This window comes from Balearica regulorum, chromosome 27, assembly GCF_011004875.1.
Source record: "Balearica regulorum gibbericeps isolate bBalReg1 chromosome 27, bBalReg1.pri, whole genome shotgun sequence".
NCBI lineage: Eukaryota > Metazoa > Chordata > Aves > Gruiformes > Gruidae > Balearica > Balearica regulorum.
This window is the reverse complement of record NC_046210.1, coordinates 4,133,588-4,153,872: the sequence shown is the minus strand read 5'-3', so window position 1 is coordinate 4,153,872 and position 20,285 is coordinate 4,133,588. Positions and strand designations below refer to the sequence as shown.

Genomic DNA, 20,285 nt, shown 5'->3' with positions numbered 1-20,285 from the left:
AGGGCGGTATTGCTGGTGGTAGTGGCAAAAGCAGAAGACAATTTTTTTGGTCCTAGGAGAGTTTTAGAGCTGTAGAAGTTCTTTCCTCTTCCAAAGGTGAGACAAAAAGTTGAGTGCTGAGTAATTTGCTCATTACTTTGCTGAATTTTGGAAGGTCTGTATCTTCTCTTTTTATAGGTGAGTTTTAATGTTCTAATCTGGGGATTATTTTAACACCCAGCCCACCCCTCCAGTGGAGCTCTTGCATACAATGACATTTAAATGTGCTTTGTTGTAAATTATGGCGTGCTTTTCTGGACTTGTTTCGAAAGGGGATATTGTCCCTAGCTGACCATTTCCCATTAAGACTTTTGATTTTTAATAAACTATTTCTAACACTCTGCAATCTGCTCTAGTGGTTATCAGCCACAAGCTGTAGATTAAGCAACTATGCTGTTCCTGTGTCAGCCTTTGAATGAAGCTATAGCTCAGTTTTTACTGATCAGCACTATGGATTTATCCTGCTCAGATGCTCCTTTGAAGCACGCAGGCAGGCTTTACCGCGTCAGTGGAAAGATGAGGGTAATATTGTGAATGGCAAGGTTCCAGTTTTTCATAACAGAAGCCGTGGGATGATTGCCTTTTGTTTAAATGTCAGAGGATCATAGATGTCAGAGATGAGAAATGGCCTTTTAGATCGTCAAGTCTGCATCACAGCATGGAAGTCATAGAAAACCGAGGCAAGAGTAACATTGTGTGAGTGTCAGTGTTATCCCATCGGAGTTGCTGTGAATTAGCAGTTCTCACTGACATCCCAACCAAACCCAACTGATGGAGGGGCACAGGGCACCAAGTATTCACTGCAGGATTTTACTGAACAACACATATGGCCATATTTTATATTTCACGGTTAAAGTAATATGAACTATGCTAGGAATTAACATGAAGAAACTTTGGAGGCCAAGCTAATCAAAATTCTTTAAAGTATAGGCAATGAACCATAACCTGGATATAAAATATTTCCCAATAGCTGTTAAGACAACCAGCTGTACTCTGATTCACTTGCACTGGTTAGCTCTTACACTGAAAATAGCTTTAAGATCGATGCTGCTGCTCATGAAGGAGAGGACTGCTTTTGGTACAAACCAGCGCAGCTCTGTTGGCAGCAACACAACAACATCCACTTCTACCAGCTGAGAATCCAGCCAGTATTTCTTTGATATTAATACTGTTATGTAACCAGGAATAACTGTTACCCCTCTTTCCTTAATCTTGCTAATTACAAACCAAGAATGCATCTGTATCCTTATTTTCCTGGGCATTGCTCAAGCACAGTGGTCAAAGAGTTTACTATCTAGCTGGTGAGGCTCAATTTGCTTCAAGCAAATCAAGACCTAAAGCAGCACTGTGAGGTTGCAAAATTCTCCTGTCCCTGTTTCAGAGGTGGTAAAAAGGAGGCACTGGAGAGTTTACTTGATTTGGTTTGTGAATTCTCTGGCAGAGCAGGAAAGAAAAATTATTCTTCCTGACACCTTCATTTATCCACCAGATTAGCCTCTCTCTCTTTTGCTCTATACTTATTGTATTCTCCTTTTTTTCCTTTTTTTTTTTTTTTCCATGGGTTAAATCTATTTCAATTTTTTTTCATTTTGTGTTTTTTAAAAATGTGCTTTGGCAGGAGTTGTGATATTTTGGTTAGTAATCCACTTATTTTGTGGTTTAGAAAATATCTCAAATAACAACTTGGACACATTGTTGACTGTCATTGTTGGCCGCTCATGTGGCATGAGGAACATGCAAGGAAACACGTCCTTTCATGTTTAACCCCCGCTTCTCAAGCAAAAAAATGATCCACTTCCTACCACGTGCATACCTTAGGGTTGGAGGGGGGCTACAAATTTCATATCAAAGTACTCATAGGTATATAACCTTGACAGGTATAATCACAAACATGCATATCATTATGTCTTTGTCTCTGTATTTCTATATCTCTGTACATGGAGGTGTACATCTCTGTCTTCACAGTCAAACATAAAAAAGTACACTTTTTTAGTGGAGGTCTATTCGTTCCTATATTTGCCTGTTGCCTGCATTTTCATATAATGTAGCTGCCACAAATATTGGTTAGATAAAAGCTCACTTGTTCTTTCTTTTCTTTTCTGTAAACTTATGAACTGATGGGAGCATTTTTTTCATAACCCGTAGATTAAGTCAATATGCCTTTTTCTCAAGGATGAGGAAAAGAAGCTGAACAAATAGCAGCTGTCTTTCAGTAAAATGCATATGATGGCCGTAGGATGTTTGAGAATGTCAAATTTCATTGGAAATAACAAGTTTATTTGTGCACGTTTGTTCGTGCTTGTGGTTACCAGAATAAAACTTGTGCTGAAGATGAAGGCTAAGCCCTTAAAGAGCAGATGTATCATACAGTTGGAGTAAGCTTCTTGTATATATTTATGGTACGTTCTATAGGTCCCAGTCAAGGTCTTGGCTCCCTCGTGCTAGACACTGCATAAACAATTTGCGAGAGCCTGACTCTTCTCCAAGGAGCCTAAATAGGCCAGAGAAACAGTTCGACAGGGGAAGAATTATTAGTTCCTTTCCACAAATAGAAAAACAGGCAGAGGATGAGGAAGTGGCTTGCCAAAAATCGTGTATAGCTAGGGTGACAACCCAGATCCCCCGGGTCTCAACCCAATGCTTTAAAACAGACCATCAGAGGAAATGGGTGCGTACACCTCTGTAAAGTAGAAGTTTGGAGTCTCAAATGGGTCTTCGGTCAACTCAGGTTATGGGCTTGGAGAGCAACAAAATTTGAGTGGGGACAGAATGTGAGGGATGCAGAAGTAGTCAGGTTTTATCGGCCTGTTGGAAAAAAGAAGCCCAAATATTATTAATGGCAACGTCATTGTTGAATGTTGCCTGAATAAAGACCGCAGGACTCTAACCACACTTTCGAACCGCCGTCTGCACAGGCCATTGCAAACTGTTCCATGGAAGGCATGCTGCCACCCGGCATTAGACCTGCTTCACTTCCTCGCTCCGTACTTACCGTCAAAGCTATCATTCATGTTAACATGTAACAGGGGAACCTCAGGCTTGAATTCATTATGAAACCCTTGGAGCCGAACCAGCCTGGACAACCAACCTTCTGTTTAGCTGCTTCGGCGTACATTTTTATTAGGGAACCAGCATGGACTTCCTTCAACGTGATTCACTGGTCATCTTCCCTAAGCTGCAGTGATTATCGCAATTGTTTCTTGCTTTTTAACTGTGTTCACTTACGGACTGTCATTCGAAGACTAATAAATCTGGCTCCAGTCACCACACTCTGTGGTATATATTAGACGAGTGGAGAGTCTAAACTGTTCAACCACTGTCTTGTTTAGAGGCTGTTTTGAATGATGCTTTTCCATTATTACAGGCTTTACTAATTATTTAGTTTTATTGCAGTGATGCTAACAAGGCCCCGTACTGCAGCGGGACAGCACTAGGCAAACACACAGTAAAACGTCTGTGCCTGAATCCTGACTAAATACTGTAATACATAGTTAATTAACTCTCACAAATAAATAGAGGGCTGGAATGCTGATAGGACATTTTAGGAGTGGTTGGATCTCAGCCTGGGTCCTCTCGCAGATCCTCAGCAAAGGTGGCACACTCCCCTTTAGCGGAGTAAAACTCTTAAACTTCAGAAAGAAAACTTTCATATGGCCTCGAAGAAAATCCTCCTTAAGTTGGCTGAATTTGGTTCTTCTTTATATGGAAACTGGTTTTAATACCACCTTCTTGTAGGTACAGCAAGCTTTTGGACACATTCAGGCTGTGTTGTCGTTAAATATTGGAAGTTCTGAGAATTAGTCCTTCAACCGATGGCTATTATCTTCAAAAAGATAATGAGAGGGCGTTAAGTGATGTTTTTACTTGAAATCCCTTCCAGTTTACTTAAAAGCCCTTCCAACTTGTTCCTTCCAATGGAAAGCTGCTCAGAAAGTAAGAAAAGCAACAGGGAAGCAAGAAGTGTCTGTGATATAAAACTTCCTGTAATTCCCAGAAATTAATAGCTCACTGATGCGGCTCAAAGTAGTACTTATGCCAGCAAGTTGAAATAAAATACTGGAAGTGTCAGAAAGATGTTCGTCAAATACTCTACAAACATAAAAAAGAAAAAAGCCCCGAGGTCAATATTTGGAAAGATAAGCAGGATCCCAACTCCTTGTGGGTGGTGTGTACCTAACTGATACAATCTTCTCCTGCATCCAATATTCAGCCGACTATAGCTCAGAAGAGTCCTTTTCCTAATGTTGCTCAAGTTCTGTGTTAATAACTACACTTCGACGCTGAAGTGAAACGCTGGATTCAGGGGCACAGTTACCTTGCGCTGGCTGAGGGCCGTTTCTTGGTCACTGGACGTTTCTCTCCTTACGGTTTTGATGAACCCTATCGGGCGTCTTAAGATATGTTGTACTGAATGGTTTGGGTTAAATTCAGCACTTAGAGAGTCTGAGCTTCTGGAGGGACAAACTGGGTGAAGTCAAGTTAGCTATTGTGCTGCAGAAAGGCATTTCAGGTTTCGTACAGAAGTTCAAACAAATATTGCAGTTGACGTAATTTATTGTAGAGGGATGTTGGGGAGCAGAGGGGAGAAGTAACTGGAAGTGACTAAAAAGCCAGAGCCTAGAACGTCTGACATGGAGCTGGACGACCAAACCACCGTAATATCCTTTTTTTCCATGTAAATAACATCTGATGATGAAGACAGTGGAATTTTACAGTGGTTCGTAAGCAAACTAGATTTTCAGGTTCAGTAACATTGCAGATCAGTAGTTGCTGTTTTCAGTTCCCAGGTTAATTTTATGGAATATTTTGCATTGTGCCAGACTCTAATTAATTCCAAATGATTTCTGCTTTCCCTTGTTTTCTTCTCCTTTTGCATGTTACTGTCTTACAAAGGAACTAAGCTCTCAATTTTCTCTAAGACCGGTAATTATATGCATAAGTGATGAGAAATCTCAAGCATTTTTCTGCAAACCAATTACAGACATTTAGGATAAGGATAATACGCTTCCTTAAAAATACATCAAAAACTCATTTAAACAGAAGTAAATGAAGTAACATTGCTAAGCTACTACAGAGAAATTTCAAGGTACAGTTTTAGAGGACACACAAACCTTGGGTTTTGCACGCTATTTTCAGACCATGATTTCTAATACATCTCAAGGAATTGTGACATTTTTTCAAAGCAAACTGTTTCTGGTACATCAGCTTGTTGAACTAAATCTTAGTCTGCTTGCAAACTGCCTTGGATGAAGCACTTTGTAGTTTTAGGGGATGCTCTTCGCATTTACTTTTTGTAAAAATGCTTGGGATAAAAATCAACCTGATGGAGACACTTGAGTTTTCAACAGCTTTAGCTAGCCCTCAGCAGCACACACTTAACCTGATGTAGACAGTGCCAAAAGATGCCTAAAAACCTCCGAGCACATGAACCTGTTCCCTTTTGCATCGGACAGGTGCAACTAAAGCGGAGATGAACTCGTGTAGATAGAAAGATTTGCACTGGCGTCTCTGCGGGTCCGCTGAGATTAGCCAAAATGACTGCAGACGCTTTCTTCGACACGGTGCTGCTGATGGGTCTTCCGCTGCTGTTGAGGGCTGAAGAATGTGTACGACTTCCACTTGTTGCCACTCGGCCCATGCCAGAAAAATTGTCTTCCATCTCCCCACTTCATCACGGCATTAATCAACCAGCGCATTGTTCAGATCTCCCTCTTCAGCCCTGCAGCTTGTTTTAATCACACGTTAACATGCTCAGATTTATTAAGCTCCCGAATCATGAGGTCCCTAAGCGGAGGGCTGAAGAAATTGCTGTGGCATTGCTTGGTGGCAAAACACCCACCCTGCCCTTGTGTCAGGAGGGTCAGCAAAGGGTCCAGGTTGGTCCGTTCGTCCCGTAGCGGCACTGGTCAGGTGTTAGGGTGTATCTGCCGGAGGAGCCAAGGGCTCTGCCAGGCTGGGAGGAAGTCATGGACTGTAGGGATGGTTCATATCCTGAATTTCTGGGGTCACAGACCTGTGAAGAAGGGGGTTGAGGACTTTTGCTAGAGGTGGTGCAACGAGGTTTCTCTGCTGCCTGTGGTGTTCTGTCTGTTTGCATTCCCGTCTTTATCACGACAGTGATTTCCTTTGCTCGCCTCATTTGTAATAACGATAACATGGTAAAAGCTCGCCCTTTCAAAGAGCGGGAGCCCTTTGAGTCACAGACCTGCTCTGCTGAATCAGAGCCCTTTTCTTCCTTCCCAGTGCTGTCTTCTTCCCATCCTGCCTCCCTGCTCAGGAGCCCTGCCAGGTCTCGAGTGACAGCGTGAAGCCTTGCTTTAAAACAAGAGTTTAAAGGAACAAGAGGGAAAAAAAAAAAAAAAAAAAAGACAAATTCAGAAAGCAAAGGCTAGAAAAAGAAAGCATTGCTGCCTTTTTGTGTGCATCCTCCGCCTTTCCCCTGGGAGCCAGGAGTGGAGTAACCCAAGTAAATTCATGGGACTTTAATTCGAACAAGTTGCTGGCATGGCTCTGGGCCAGCGTCCCCCCGCGCCGCCTCCCAGGCCCCCAGGAAAGAGCAAGGCCGGGGCGGGGGGGGAGCTGAGTCAACAGCTCAGATGCACTTTCTCAGCCGTCAGCTGGGAAGTCCATTCGGGTCAGAATATTTGAGTGGGATTTCTGTTTCTTCCTATTGATCTGTTTTGGATACCAGGCACCAGTGTTTTCACAGCCAGCCGTGAAACAGGAGGCAGCGGGGTAGGAGGGCTGGGGTGAAGGAGAGCGCAGATGTCGAAACAAGCAGGGTCTGCAGCGCGGGGCGAACACGCAACGAGTCTGAGAAGAGGAGAGCGAAAACCTGGAGAGGGTAGAAAATAGTGGGGGAGGTGGAGAGAGATCAAAGATGAATGTGGTGATGGAAGAGCCCAAAAAAAAGAGGAGGAAAGAAAAGGAGGAGAGAGAGACCACAAGGTACGGGGCAGGTCGAATTGGCACAGGGCTGCAGTGCTTGGTTTGCTGGACGTGCCAACAAATCGCCGTGGCGGGGAGCCGAGGGCCCATCTAGCTGTGTGCACTGAGAAAGCAGCAGGCTTTTACGTAAAGGCTGATCAAGAAGGGGAGGAAAAAAGAAGAAGGGGATGATGCAGCAAGGGACCGGGAGGGTGACGCAGTGGTGGCGACAGAAAACAAAGCATGGATGTGTACAGACGGAGGGATGGGCAGGGGACACAGCCGTCAGGCCCAGAGTTGTTATAAACATCCTGCCTAGAAAGAATCTTGCTTTTTCAGATATTTTGGTCTGAAACTGTTCCAGCTAACATCTCTCCAAATAACAAATACTGTAATGGATGTTTACCCCTACATCTCCCCCATGCGCACACACATTGTCAATCATTATTTTGGCTAAACATTTTTATGACTACTCCCCCTTCCCTAAAGTCCTGTTTATTATTACAGCTAAACAGTGAATTTTCCAATAGCCTTTTTATACATCTCTTTAAACGTCTTCTCTAATAATCCAAAGAAGATTCTCATAAACTCCCCCTTAGCAAGAGAGGGGCAAGATTGCTTGGGCAGATCAGCCAGGCACATTTTCACTGCTGCCTATGTTTTACAGAACACGGTCACTAATAGCTGATGCAGGACTAGAAAGCCATGAGCAGGATTTTCACAAGATACTCAGCTGCTAACCTTGGTTGCTATCAATTTTGTGTGCTTATTTATGTATTTGGACTGAAATAGCACCCTATTTTTATTTCCTTATAACTTCTAGTCAACGATAAGTGTTTGCTTTTAAATCCATGGGTAAGAGCACGACCACGTAGTCCTCTTTCGTATCACACTGACCAGTAACTCACAGAAGCTTTACCAGTGGTTTATTTCCAAAAGAACCTGCTTCTCGGTTGCTTCACACCGTACAGTCGTTAGTACTCATGAAAACTGCTGCCTTATAATTAGAGTACAAATTGTCCACACTTAGTGTTCATAAGCCTGACGGTGTATTTCCTGCCAGAGGTTAAGGACGAGGCACTAACCTACCTGCTCAAAAACTGCGCTGACGCTCTAAGGTAGAAGAAATCAGAATTCATTATCGTGGGCAGCTTTGCTCCACAGTGAGAACGAAAGGTTCAGTGAAGTTCGTGGTCACAGAGATGCCATCGGTCTCTAATCACATCCTGCTTTGACGCTAAATGAGTTTTGTTTTCCAGTTCTGGGAGCTGTGCACTCAGATCCTGTGGATTAGGCATGGTGTTTATTTGTGTATCCTTTGAATGTTTGTATAGAAAGCTGCCTTTTGATGAAAAAAATAACAACAGTCATGGTAATACTTGGATCTTAGCTACTGCTTCCTACAGGTACTTTTCACAGTGTCTGATATTGTATATAAAGTCCTTAAACAAATCGTTGCTATAGACCTTTGGTTTTCAGGGCCGCAGTGCACAAAGGAGAAGGGCTGCAGCAAAAGTGACTCAGGTTAAACACTAGGAAAAACATCCTAACAATAAAGAAACAGAGTTTTCAAAAGAGCTTAAACTTCATGTAAGTTCACAAAGAATTTATTGCTTTTCAAGAGCAATTTCCAGCCCAAGCAGTCCTTATGGACAGGCCTGACAAAAACTGCTTTTGGAAATGATATGGACAAAACTGCTCCCGTCTTGGAAGAGGGTACTGGATGTTGACCTGGAGTTCCCTTCTGACTCTGCTTCTATGAATATCCCCACTTTATACATGGGAAACAAAGACAGGGAGCAGTGAAAGGCCATATCCAACGTCATGAAGCAAAACTGCCAGTAGAACTTAGGTCTCTTCTCTGTGGGGGCAAGCAAAAAAAGAGGGAAAACAACAACAACAAAAAAGAAAAGTAAATCATGGCTTTTACATTACAGGCTTTTCCTGCCTCTCAACTCTAGGCTTTCCTGCATTTCTTCAGACATATTTGAAAGGAATCTTCACCAGCAGTTCAAGAGTAGACCAACTTATCCAGACCAACTTATCTTCTATCCTAGCCCTCAAAATCTCCTTGCGTGGATCCAAATACCCACGTACAGCCAGAGGAATGCTTGTGTCTGGGCCATTTCACCCGTACTTGCCGGATGGATGGTGTGCAGCGTTTGTGCGGTACCAGGTCACACCAGCTTTAGGCAGTTTGCACTGTGATAGCAGAAAGGAGCTGCCTAAACATGAGAAATAATTTGGCCCAAGCAATTTTTCCCAAGCCAATAAAATCTATTTTATTCTTTATGAATTTTTTGGTCACTTTCAAAAGATAATTAAAAATGTAAAACCTATACACTGAGCAGTTAAGAATGAGCGGGGAATATCGGTCCTTGCAGTATTAGTGGTTGTGACCCATTTGAAAATAATTGCAGCCCAAGATAAAAACCAATTGCAATAGCAAATTTTGTTCAGGAACACTGTTTTCCTTTTGAGGTTACAGTCACTGTCCTCCTCCAGTTTTGGCATCGTTTGGTATTCAAGAACTGGAAATTAAGACAAATGTTGCTGGTTTTGAACTGGGTTTCGGCCATTAATCACCAGGGACACTGGTGAGATTCTCAGTTCAGATGATAAGTTGGAGACTCTCTCTGTTACCTTCCTTATGTATCCAAGCCTGGTGTTAGTGTACAGCTCGTCAAGAATTTATTGAGATAACAACCAAAGCCTCCTTCCCACTGAATCCAAAATTCTGTTGAATTTGGAGGGAAAAGCAAGAGAATATTGCATGTGATTAGCCTGTGGGATGGAATTGCTGCTGGGATAAGCCCAAATCAAACCCCTGGTCTGTGCACCCCTAAATGTAGAGGGGACAGTGAAAAGAGAGGCGCAGCCTGGTCTCCTAACCTGGATCTCGTTTCAAATCTAACAGCCATACCCCACCCGTGTAACGTGCTAAACCAGAGGAGTCTAGGCTTTGGGACTGGTCGAAATCCTTTTGCAACTGTCTTTCTCTTCTTGTAGAAACTCGAGTTTTCAAACTAAATTGAAAACATTCACGGAAAGCACGTTTGCCTCGATTTTTTCATATTTCCACCAGAAAACAGCAAATCCAGTTTTATCTGCAAACAAATAGCATCAACTTTTTGTCAGAAAATAATAATCACAAACTGGAAAAGAATCAGGTTTTGATGCAAAGTCATAATTTTCCATGGGAAAACCTCCAAATTCCATTTCAGGGCATGTCAACATTGTAGATGAATAAAACGGATACAGGCAAGCTTTAAACTAGCTTGCTCCGGTACCAGTAAGAGTCTAGTACTGGCAGCACGAACTCAACCTGGACGGCTCTACCCGCTTCTCCAAAAGAAATCAGCTACGTGCACAAGCTCCTCTTGTACCACGTTGGACAACGGCTCCGAACCACTTTGCCTCTGGCCAGTATCTTCAGAAAAACATTGATGAACTCAGTAATGAAATTAGTTAATCGTGTCCCATTTTATCTTGAGTACCAGATGTTATACAGAGTTGGAGGAGCAACGCTGCCAGTGAAGGGAACTTTCGGTTTTCACCCTGTTGGGGAGCTTTGTTCTGCACCTGATCTCTTCTCTGCAGCTTCTTCAGAGCAGAGAATCTGCCGAAGAAATGCACCACCGGTTTAGCTTGCTTTGTAACAAGGAGCAGCCAGTGTCCCCGTTTTGGGGAATCTGAACCTGACTGACTTGCAGAGCGTCAGGCGGGAAGTGTGCGAGGAAAGCTGAGAACAGGGCCCAGATCTCCGCCACCTCCCGTCACTTAACAACAAAGCGATATTTTCTCCACGCAGGAAATTGGATCTCGGGTCTTGAGAAGCAAGACAGTCTAGAGAGCAATTGCCTCTCTCCTGGCCAGACATATGCCAGTAAGTGTTGGCATTAGGCACAAAGAGAAAAGGACAAGAGATTTTCCTATTGACCTTTGCAAGCTTTATAAAGGTTCCCGTTGGTAATGCTAAAGGCAACATGCATTATTGTTCAAAAGAGAAGTCCCTCTAGCAAGTTCCTGATGGATAATAGTGGTGTTTACTTAAGGAAACTGGGTAATCGCAAAGGTTATTTTTTATTGGGTGCCATCCTTTTTAGCATCCTCGTACACAGCCGACGTCAATGTGTGTCATTAACAATGACTTGTAAAAGGATACAGCAGTTGCTAAGGAAACCTCTGTTGCACAGGAGCTAAACAAATAACAGCAAATTAAGCAGGGAGCAGAGGCCACGAAGGGCCCGATCCTGCAAAGCCTTACCCACGCAGGCAGCCTTAGGCTGCAAAACTGGTCTCTGGGCTTTGCTAGGAGATGCTCAAGCCCTCGCATGAGAAGAAGTTTGCAGACGCAGGTTGCTTGTCAGAGCCCCCTCAAACTTCTACGCATTCGCTAGAGCAGATCAAAGGCAGCCTACGGCAGAAATAGCACGTAGCTATTTCTGGCCTCTGAATATAATTAATTGTCATTTGAAAGCATCCGTGTAATCTTTGTTGTGATATTAATTTCACCGAGAGATGCTAACAGGAAACATCGATGCCCATGGCCTTCAATCCGCCATTAATCTTCAGGAAGCGTTCAGAGAGTCCGAGAGATTTTCGGGGAAGGTCGATCTCGGTGGCAGCGGCTGCTGCTCTGACTTCTGGGCTGGCTGGGTAGGTCAGTAGGACCCGTATTTCCGAAGACCGCCCGCCCCGATTTACCAGAGTTCTGCAGAGACGCTTGGTGCCCTGCGATGGCAGATATTTTTTACCCGCATCCAGGTAAAAATAACAGGATCTTATGACTGCTGGAATTTAAAACAGAAAGAGGCATTTCAGTACAAAACCCCACAGAGTTTCTGACGGTGAGGAATAGCCTCGCTCCGCTCAAGGGAGTGAAAGTGGTTTATTGAAGTTGGGGTTTTAAACCAGTTTAGTTAAAGGGTTGCAAATTGCTGAGTAAACATTGATTCTTCAACTTCAATCAAATTTGTTTCAGTTCAGGCCAGGAAGGAGAATGTTTAGCCTATGCTTGGAAAAGCCACTGCCACCAAAATACTAGGGGCCATTGTAAATTCGTATCAGTTTAAGTTAACCAGTGTGAAAGTCTGTGAGTAGACAGTAAGGTCTTTAGGCTAACGGACTCTCTTTTATACACATTTCCACTGAACCCAGGACAATGGGACCAGGATTACAGGGTGTTACCATGATACAAATGAGACACAGTATTAAGAAAAACAACTGTTACCATAGAAACAGCTGATAAATGGGCACATGCAAAAAATTTGTGCTTAATTTGCATGTTTAAATGGGAGGGGAACTATTTTGATCCTGCTTAATTGCAGCTGATCCTGTTTAATTGCGTTTTCTTCTACCAAGTCCAATACAGTGTCACGGTTAGAGCAGCAGGATAAAACTCCAGTGATCTGCAATCCGAGGTCCTGCCACAGGGAAACTGAGGCGAGGATAGATGACTGTGGAGCTCCCACCAGCTTACTGACTTATCCTTGCCTCAATTTCACCCATCCAGAAGAGTGACTGTATAGCAGGAAAATGAAAACTAAAAAAATCCATGAGGGAAAAATCATTTGCTCACCTGCTTTGCTTGAGTGGGAACAAGATCGAGTCCTGTGGTTGCAAAGAAGGGGGGGTGTCTTTTCCTATTTGTCCTTTGCAAGGTGCTAATGCTGATTTTAAGGTCGCAGGAAAAAGAGCTCCGCATTTAGCAAAGCGGAAAAACAGCAGCTAAGTGTGGAGAATCGGAAACCTGATTTGAATAAGAGTAACCAGATTGTAGGAACTTTAAATAGAATGGCAACTAATGTAATTAAAATGAAAAGGTTCAAAGCACATTAAAGGGCATTAGTATGCAATAAGGAAATTCTTAACTTGCTATATCTCCAGATACACAGTCCTGAAGGTGAAAGGAGCAGTGCCCATGAAAGCCGTTCTTCTGGGGAGGGCACTGGGTTCAGTGCATGAGAAAGGCTCAGTCGCAAAAGCCTTCCGTGGAAAGTGTGGTTACTGCGGGACGTTCGGCATGAGAGGGGCTTGATAACAAGCACGAGGCACGCTCGAGGCAGGGCGCAGATTCACGTGTGAGCTGAACAACCCTTCGTCTCACAGTGCGATGCACACGAGCAGAGTCCTTCAGTCTCTCAAGGTCTGCCAAGGCAGATAAACGTATAAATAGAACAGCGAGAGGGCCACGCTGGTTCAGTAGTGCAATTGCTCTCCCGAGCTCTCTCCTGTAATGGCTGGTACCAGCTGCTTTGAAAGAAAGTGTCTTCTGCAGTGAGCAGCTCTGAAATAACCTACCTTCAGGGAATTTCCTTCCCAGACTCCCTTGTTAGATGTTAGCGTAAGTCCTTATAACAGATTATGCCCCTAAATATAGCTTCATTTCAGCAGCAGATTGTTTTATTTTAGCAGTAGAAATGGAGCTGACATTTTTTTGGACTGTGGAATGGCATTAATAGCATCGCTATTCTAGCATTTTTCAAAGCTTTAAAAAACTAAATGAAAAATTCCCATTACATATTATCCTTTCTGCACTGCAAGGATTAAAACCAGCTAGTCAACACAAGCCCTGTACGTCCTAATTAACTCCTTTTCTTGTAGCTTGACACGATTCATTTAAGCTCCCTGCATAAATATACATTTCACCTAATGGAACTGGAATTTTGCCACGGATACCACTCCAAGCAGGATTACACCTCTGGCCGTCAAAGTAGCTGGGCAAATACAAACTTTGTGATTTAAGCTCCACAGAGATAGCGGCAAATGCTTAGAAGAGGAACAGAAAACAGGAGCTGGTAGATGGGAAATTCTCCTTGCTGGGACAGCAACGTTGCTGTTTGGAGGTGTCACCTCTGGGTGGGGAGGCAAAGACCACACGCAGTAGCTCATACCTACACGCAGGCTCCGGACGCTCTCACAGGAACTATTCCCAAGCATATGGTTAACAGCTTAGGTTTTAGACAGCGTGTCCCACCTACAGTAACTGCCATATGCCAGATCCCCCAAATTAAACTTACATTTCCCTTGCGTGGTGACAATGCAACTCGTTCTCCTGGAGGAATCCTCATGTCCCTCCTCAGACTGCGGTCCAGGGAAGGCTGTCAGACAGTTTGTCGGACCGTGCGTTCGTCAAGAGCTGCTGGGACATACAGGTTTCCCAGTGTTGGTGTTCTAACTCAGAAACGCGGCGTGCTGTCTGGTTTAACTATAGGGACGTAGTTCTCCTTCTCGAATTGTAAAGGAGTGCAGCTAACAGTATGCCTCTTAAATATTTGGTTTCTGTGATCTGCTTTTTTGCTTTTTGAAATGAAATCTTAAAAAAAACCAAACATGCAGTTTCTGGTCTCAATGGAAGTTGATTCTTACTAAGATAAATAGATGTGAGAATAGAAAGCATATACGCATTCTAGTTACATCCTAGGTATTTGTGTTGTTGCAGCACAAAGCTCCTCCACTTTTAATCCCACGTAATGGAAGATGATCCTCCTAGGGATAATATTTAGGCAGGAACTGTAAGAGTCCATCCACAGCTTCTTAAAAATAAAAGCGCCATGGTTGAATTCTCCGCTCTGGGGTTTGCAAGTGTCTTTACAGTCTCTATTGGACAACAGTTTTCTCCAGAAAGGACGATGATTCCCAAACTAGAAAATATCTTCTTGCAGGGAAATTCCTCCCTCCTCTTCCCCTTGGTTTTGGTTCCTTCACTGGGACTCTCGCCGAATCTGCATGGGACAAGAAAGGCAGAGAGAGGCTGTCCTCGGGGAGGGGGAGAGGGGCCCCGACACGGTGCCATGGCAGATGTCACGAGCAGGAAACATGAGCGATGTGTCTCGGCTTTAATTAATAACAACAAATCAGCAACGACGGGCGAGATCTTTGTCTGATGGGCGTCCATGGAGCTAAGTCAGCGAGGGGACCCAAAGGCGTGACACCACACAGGCTGCTATTTTTGTTGTATCTGCCTCTGGCCCTCTGCATAGTTTTTCACAGTAAAACTGATTTTCGTCTTCTCTCAACTCGCCTGCTAAATCACATGGGTTTCTCCTGTTTTATTATGTAACTTCATTGTCTTGAAGCAAGAGATGAATCCCAATGATTTTCGTTCTCCTCCCAGCTGCTATTTGCTATTCTGTTAAGGAAAGCCAAAACCCAAACACAACCCAGATGCTAATGTGAATTCTAGAGACTCTGGTAGGATTCAGTATTATAGTTTTTAGCTGAGAAACCAGAATATTCTGAATCCAGGGATGGAAATGTCACTGAAACCATTTCCAAAGGGAGGCACAGTAATGCTAACAGAGTGGATAAGTAGGAAGTTTTTATAATTGCATCAATTACAGAAATGACCACAGTCCATTTTGCATTTGAAAGGAAGTGCAATAGATGCTCTGGGTTTGAATATCATCACACACTGGCGTTATTACTTGATATGAAAGAAATCTGTGGCCCTGAAGGCTTTACAAAAGTCTCGTCTGGATTTGCCGGGCGTGAAATGAAGTTCCTGCTGATTCTTAGTGTGTCTTTCATAGCCCGACATGGCAGAGTATAACATCGGCTGGCCTGAACGTGAAGATGACGCCAGACTTCTCAGTGTCGTCTAAAGGAACGACCTTCTGGATTTCACAGCAACTACCCAGATTTCAAGGGCAATGTATTTGCTTCTAATTGGAAGCCCAGACCAGAAGCAGGAAGGTTATGCAACAAAGTAATTAAACCAAATCCCTCTCAGTCCCTGTGTGCCTTATGTCCCATCAAGCAGGAGCTTCCATTTTAACGAGCCGTTTGTCAGCCAGGGTCTCATGGTAGGTAACGCCATGAGATTCCAGGGCTCTGTGTTTGTCCGTGCCAGCTGAGAACGTGCCTAGGTGACACCAGAGGGTGAAAGACCCAGGCTGGAGCAGAAAGCAAGGCAGAAAATGCCAGTGTCCTAGAAAAACCCGGCATATTAAGTCTTATTTGTGACATGTAAATTATATGTCACTAAGCTTATTGGTCTCTGTATTGAATCCTCAGTGGGACTGGAATACTTGCACAAACTCAGGGTACTGCTCATCAGGTGGAAAATAGGTTCATCAGGCTCAGGGTTTTTTGAGTGTGATACAATTGTGCCTTGAATTAGCCCACTCCCTTCCAATGACCTTTCTTGCAGCATATTTTGGATATTAAGAAGAGCTGGATCTGGGGCAGAGCAGTTCATCCCTCAAGCCAGGAAGCTGAGATGCAGCCAACTCAGAGGAACTTTTTTGTTGGGGTTTTTGTTTTCTTTTTTTTGGACCGTGTGCGTTGCCAAAAGATTAGAAATGACAATCGTCAACAAGAACGAGAGCCAGGGTAGGACAGGGCTGCCTGCAATAACAGAGGGAGCCCCTCTGACAGCCCTGGAAACGCTCCTTCAGGGTTCACGGAGGCCAAGGGGTTCTCAACCCTTTTCGTAGGGTGGATGATGTTTTAATACTGAGATTCTCTGCTGAGAACATGATCCCACGGACCCCACCTCTCCTTTCACTGGAAAGAGAGAGAGCTTCAGCGATTGCTTACGTGGGAAGTGACGGTAATGGGAGAGAATTGAATGTAGCCTTAGCTGCCTTTAAATGATTTAACAGCTGGATATAAGGAGATGTGACTGCCACTAAAGTTGTTCCATTGGTTTTAGGAGCTGGACTGGCTTCTGAGCAATTGAGCCAATTTAAGAGATTGTGTATGGTGTCTATGGGAACCCCAGATATGAGCACCAACTGGGGGCAGTTATCTTCTTACGGCCCCTTTGAGAAAGGGAGGTACAGCCAGCCCCACCGCGCACCCAGGGAAGCGAGGGGGTGATTTGAAGATGCCTTCAGTGGCAGCGACTTTGTCACGTTCGCGCTTTGCTTTCATTTGAACTGCTGGAGAGGCACTGGCAGGAATATCAGTTTAAACTTTCTGTGGCACCACAGGCCACAGTGAAACAGGATGGTGGTGTAAGTCAGTCGCCTTTTGCTCTAACCATGGCCTTTTTTATATAAACTAGTAAATCCCAAACTGCGTGAAACCCTCCTTGTTAGTATGCATTTTAAGTAGGTAGAGCTTTCAACCAAAGGCCTGAGAAAAATGTGTGCTTGCCCAAAATAAATCTGCTGAGTGTTCCTTGGGGCAAGAAGCTTTGGAGGAACTAGTAGTTAATGAGTTCAGTAGAAACGCTTCCGGAACAAGCGTACCCAAAAGCACACCACAGAAGGAAAAACCCATGAAGCTGCAGTTTTCATAGAAATCTGACTTCTTCCTTCAGCAAAGCAGCTTTGCATTTCTTGCATTTCTCTCTTATAAATTCCAGCTCTGTCCATTCCTTCCGGTGTGGGTAATCACAGAGCTTTGTGTTATGCTTAAGAGTTCAGAAATCTTTGTCCTTGTCTAAACTTTGCACTACAGGCCTTGTTTATGAGCTGTCTGGAGAGGATCTGTGAATCAATGGAGCATTGTTCCATAAATAATAAAAGCCAGACACAACTAGGTTTCTTTTTATATGAGGCTTTTCCCATAGGAGATAGTATATAAAAAATTCTGATGTGTAAGAACATTGTTTCTTCCGCTATAGAATGTAATTTAAACTCATCGAATTAATTACCACTTTGACATACCGTCACTTGAAGTCATTTGTAACATCACATGTGAAACATAAAGTTGTTTTGTAAGATGGAACCTTGTTGTGATTTAGATTCTTTTATGATCGTGCTGGAGGAACTGTAATTAATTTCTGTCAGTGTGATACATAAGTGGCACTTTGCTTTATATTTAATACAAAAGAAATAAGCAGACCTTTCTGGCCCACCTCACTTGTGTTGAAGAGTCAGATTTGTCTTATGTCTTTCATCCTACTCTCAGTTTATCAAACGTATTGCAGTGCTAGAGCAAGACGGGATGTCTGGCTCATGTAAAATGCCTACACAGTGCTCAGGGTTAATGTAGCAGATGTTCAGATTTTATTTGTACTTGCGCAAGACCCAGAGTAGATAGTCCTGCTCTGTAATCACCCTGTTTTCGTCTGGTCATTGGTTGCATCAGCACTGAAAGCATAGTTGTTTCTGTAAACCAGAGATACATGGAAGGCATTTCATGATAAAGAGAATCAAGCCTCTAATCTTTCCAAAAATCCTGTTACTAAGCAGTGCGACTGACAAACCCATTTGCTTTTCTTATTCCAGGCAATTCCTGATTTTTTTTTAATAAAACATCTCTCTTTTTTGAATCAAAGTACAAAATTGCAGCCCTTGCTCTGGTATTACTGCTTTTTCTATACTTCCCTGCGTCAGCCGGTACCCACTGCACATATCCGTCAGCCTCAACCTCTTCATTTGTTCATCTGTTTGAAAGATATAGTGATTAGCTATGAAAAAAAGCTTCAGATAACACGGTATAATCTCTTGGAATATGAGATAAGTGATATTAGTAATGAAGTGTTCCATAAATCATCTTTATCTGCACAGCTGGATGGGACTTAAAGGCACCGAGTCAAAAAGACAAGTACATGTCTTCACCTTTGCATTAGTCGAAACGCCCAAGGCCAGACTGTAGCTTCACCTGACGCAGCTTTCATCACGTTGCCTTGCAGAACTTGTCTTGTTAGAAATGCTCTTACAATTCTACACTATTACTACTCCTCGTTGCAAAAACTGATACGTCATTGGACTCCTACTTTGCCTGCCAAGACTCTCTGGTTATGTCTAAAATTTAGTGGCAATAGAAAGCTCAGGGGTGGGTTTCTGCACACCCAGTGACCCACACGCTCTGTTTTTGCTGGTAGTTTGTCTTGCCGTAACTCTGCCTCTGCGTGTCCTTGTTATGTTTAGGAGGAGCTAAACTGAGAATATCTGCAGGAGGACATGATGTGACAACGCTCACTCCAACTACTCATACCACAAGTACAACGTGGGGATCTGTGCAAAGGTGTTACTGAGGCTTTTCCACTCTGGGATGGCAGCTGCGACACCCCAGAACCAGGTCTGAAGGTGAGCAGCAGGTAAGGAATGAGGCCAGGGAGCAAACTTGACCTCAAGCCTGTCTTGGAGGCAATTCCAGGCAGCAGGGTGTTCATAGCCATAGTCTGGGTGATGTGAGGATAGATATGGCTAAAGCCTGGCATGTCTGTAAATCCATGTGACAGACAAATCCGACCTGAAGCTTTGGGTTGTTATTTTCATTAAAACAACCTCTTTCAGGGATGTGCTGGATTCTTAAGGTTAGGGTGGGAAACAGAATAAAAGAGCTGGTTCAAAACCCACTGTGTCCTAACCCAGAGGGCAGTGAAATCCGGGGAACGATTCCTCTTCATTTCGGTGAGGTTTGGATCTGGCCATCACCTGCCCCATGGCTGGGAGAGAAGCAGAGAGTAAACACAGATGAGAAGTGGGCAACCAAGTATGTAACTTCTGTTTGTGATTGACCAGTGAATGAGCCCTCTGTTTGTCCGGGGCATTCAGTGGCCAGATCCACACGTCCAGTCTTGTTTAGATCGCTCTCACAGGAAGGCAACTGCATATTTGTGGCAGGCTTTAGTTGGGGAAACTTCAGTCAACCCTGTAAGTATCTGTTCTGCTCTACCACCATCACCATCAAAAACCATCTGGTATTTTAACAAGCTTGCACTGCACATTTCCATATCTCCAGAATAAAATTGCATCTATGGGGAGGAAGGAGGAAAAGGAGTCTTAAACCAAAGCACTCGGGAAACCACAAAAAGGAGGTTTTGTGGCTAACATCTATCTTCTCAACCCAAGCTGGATACACTGGAGTAGAAAGTCTTGCTCAAAGTGCAGAAATTGGAAACAGCCCGTACTGACAGCTTCCCCACGAGGTCTGCCAACGACAGAGAACGGCCCCGAACTCCAGCACTGCACTGAGGAGGACAGGGTTGACTGGTGAGGTGCTGAGTGCTTTAATGCACGTGAGCATCAGCATGAATCGAGGACAGGAAACAAGTTGCCAAATGAGGCTTCAAAGTCCTTTAAGGGAAAGCCAGGGCAGATTGTCATGACACCTCTGGTCTAACACAGGGCCGGCTGAAGTCAGTGGGCTTCAGCGGATGAGGCCTTGACCACAATGGGCTTTGAATTGCATTTCCAGAAGGATTTGCAGAAGTGTAGCTCCAACAATTTCAGCATTGTGTCTTCCTAAATGAGTAGAAAATCAGGCCTAATGATGGAAACTTTGCTAAGCAACCTGATACTCCAGAGCCTCCTAAACACAGAAGTGGAGGGATAATAATGGTAATAAAATAAGAGCCATCCTAAAGGCATGATCCAAACTGTTACCAGTTTCATCCAGTCCTTTCTGCCTGCTGT

At 43.7% G+C, this 20,285-nt stretch overlaps 1 long non-coding RNA gene across 1 annotated transcript in view; it reads left to right on the top strand.

Annotated features, from left to right (window-relative positions):
* The window catches only part of LOC142598351 (uncharacterized), a 46,028-nt gene extending 37,030 nt beyond the window's left edge, over nt 1-8,998 (top strand). Inside the window, exon 4 of the long non-coding RNA XR_012832612.1 lies at nt 8,904-8,998. This is a non-coding gene — a long non-coding RNA (uncharacterized LOC142598351). The remainder of the gene's footprint in view (nt 1-8,903) is intronic.
* Nucleotides 8,999-20,285: the final 11,287 nt, after the last annotated feature.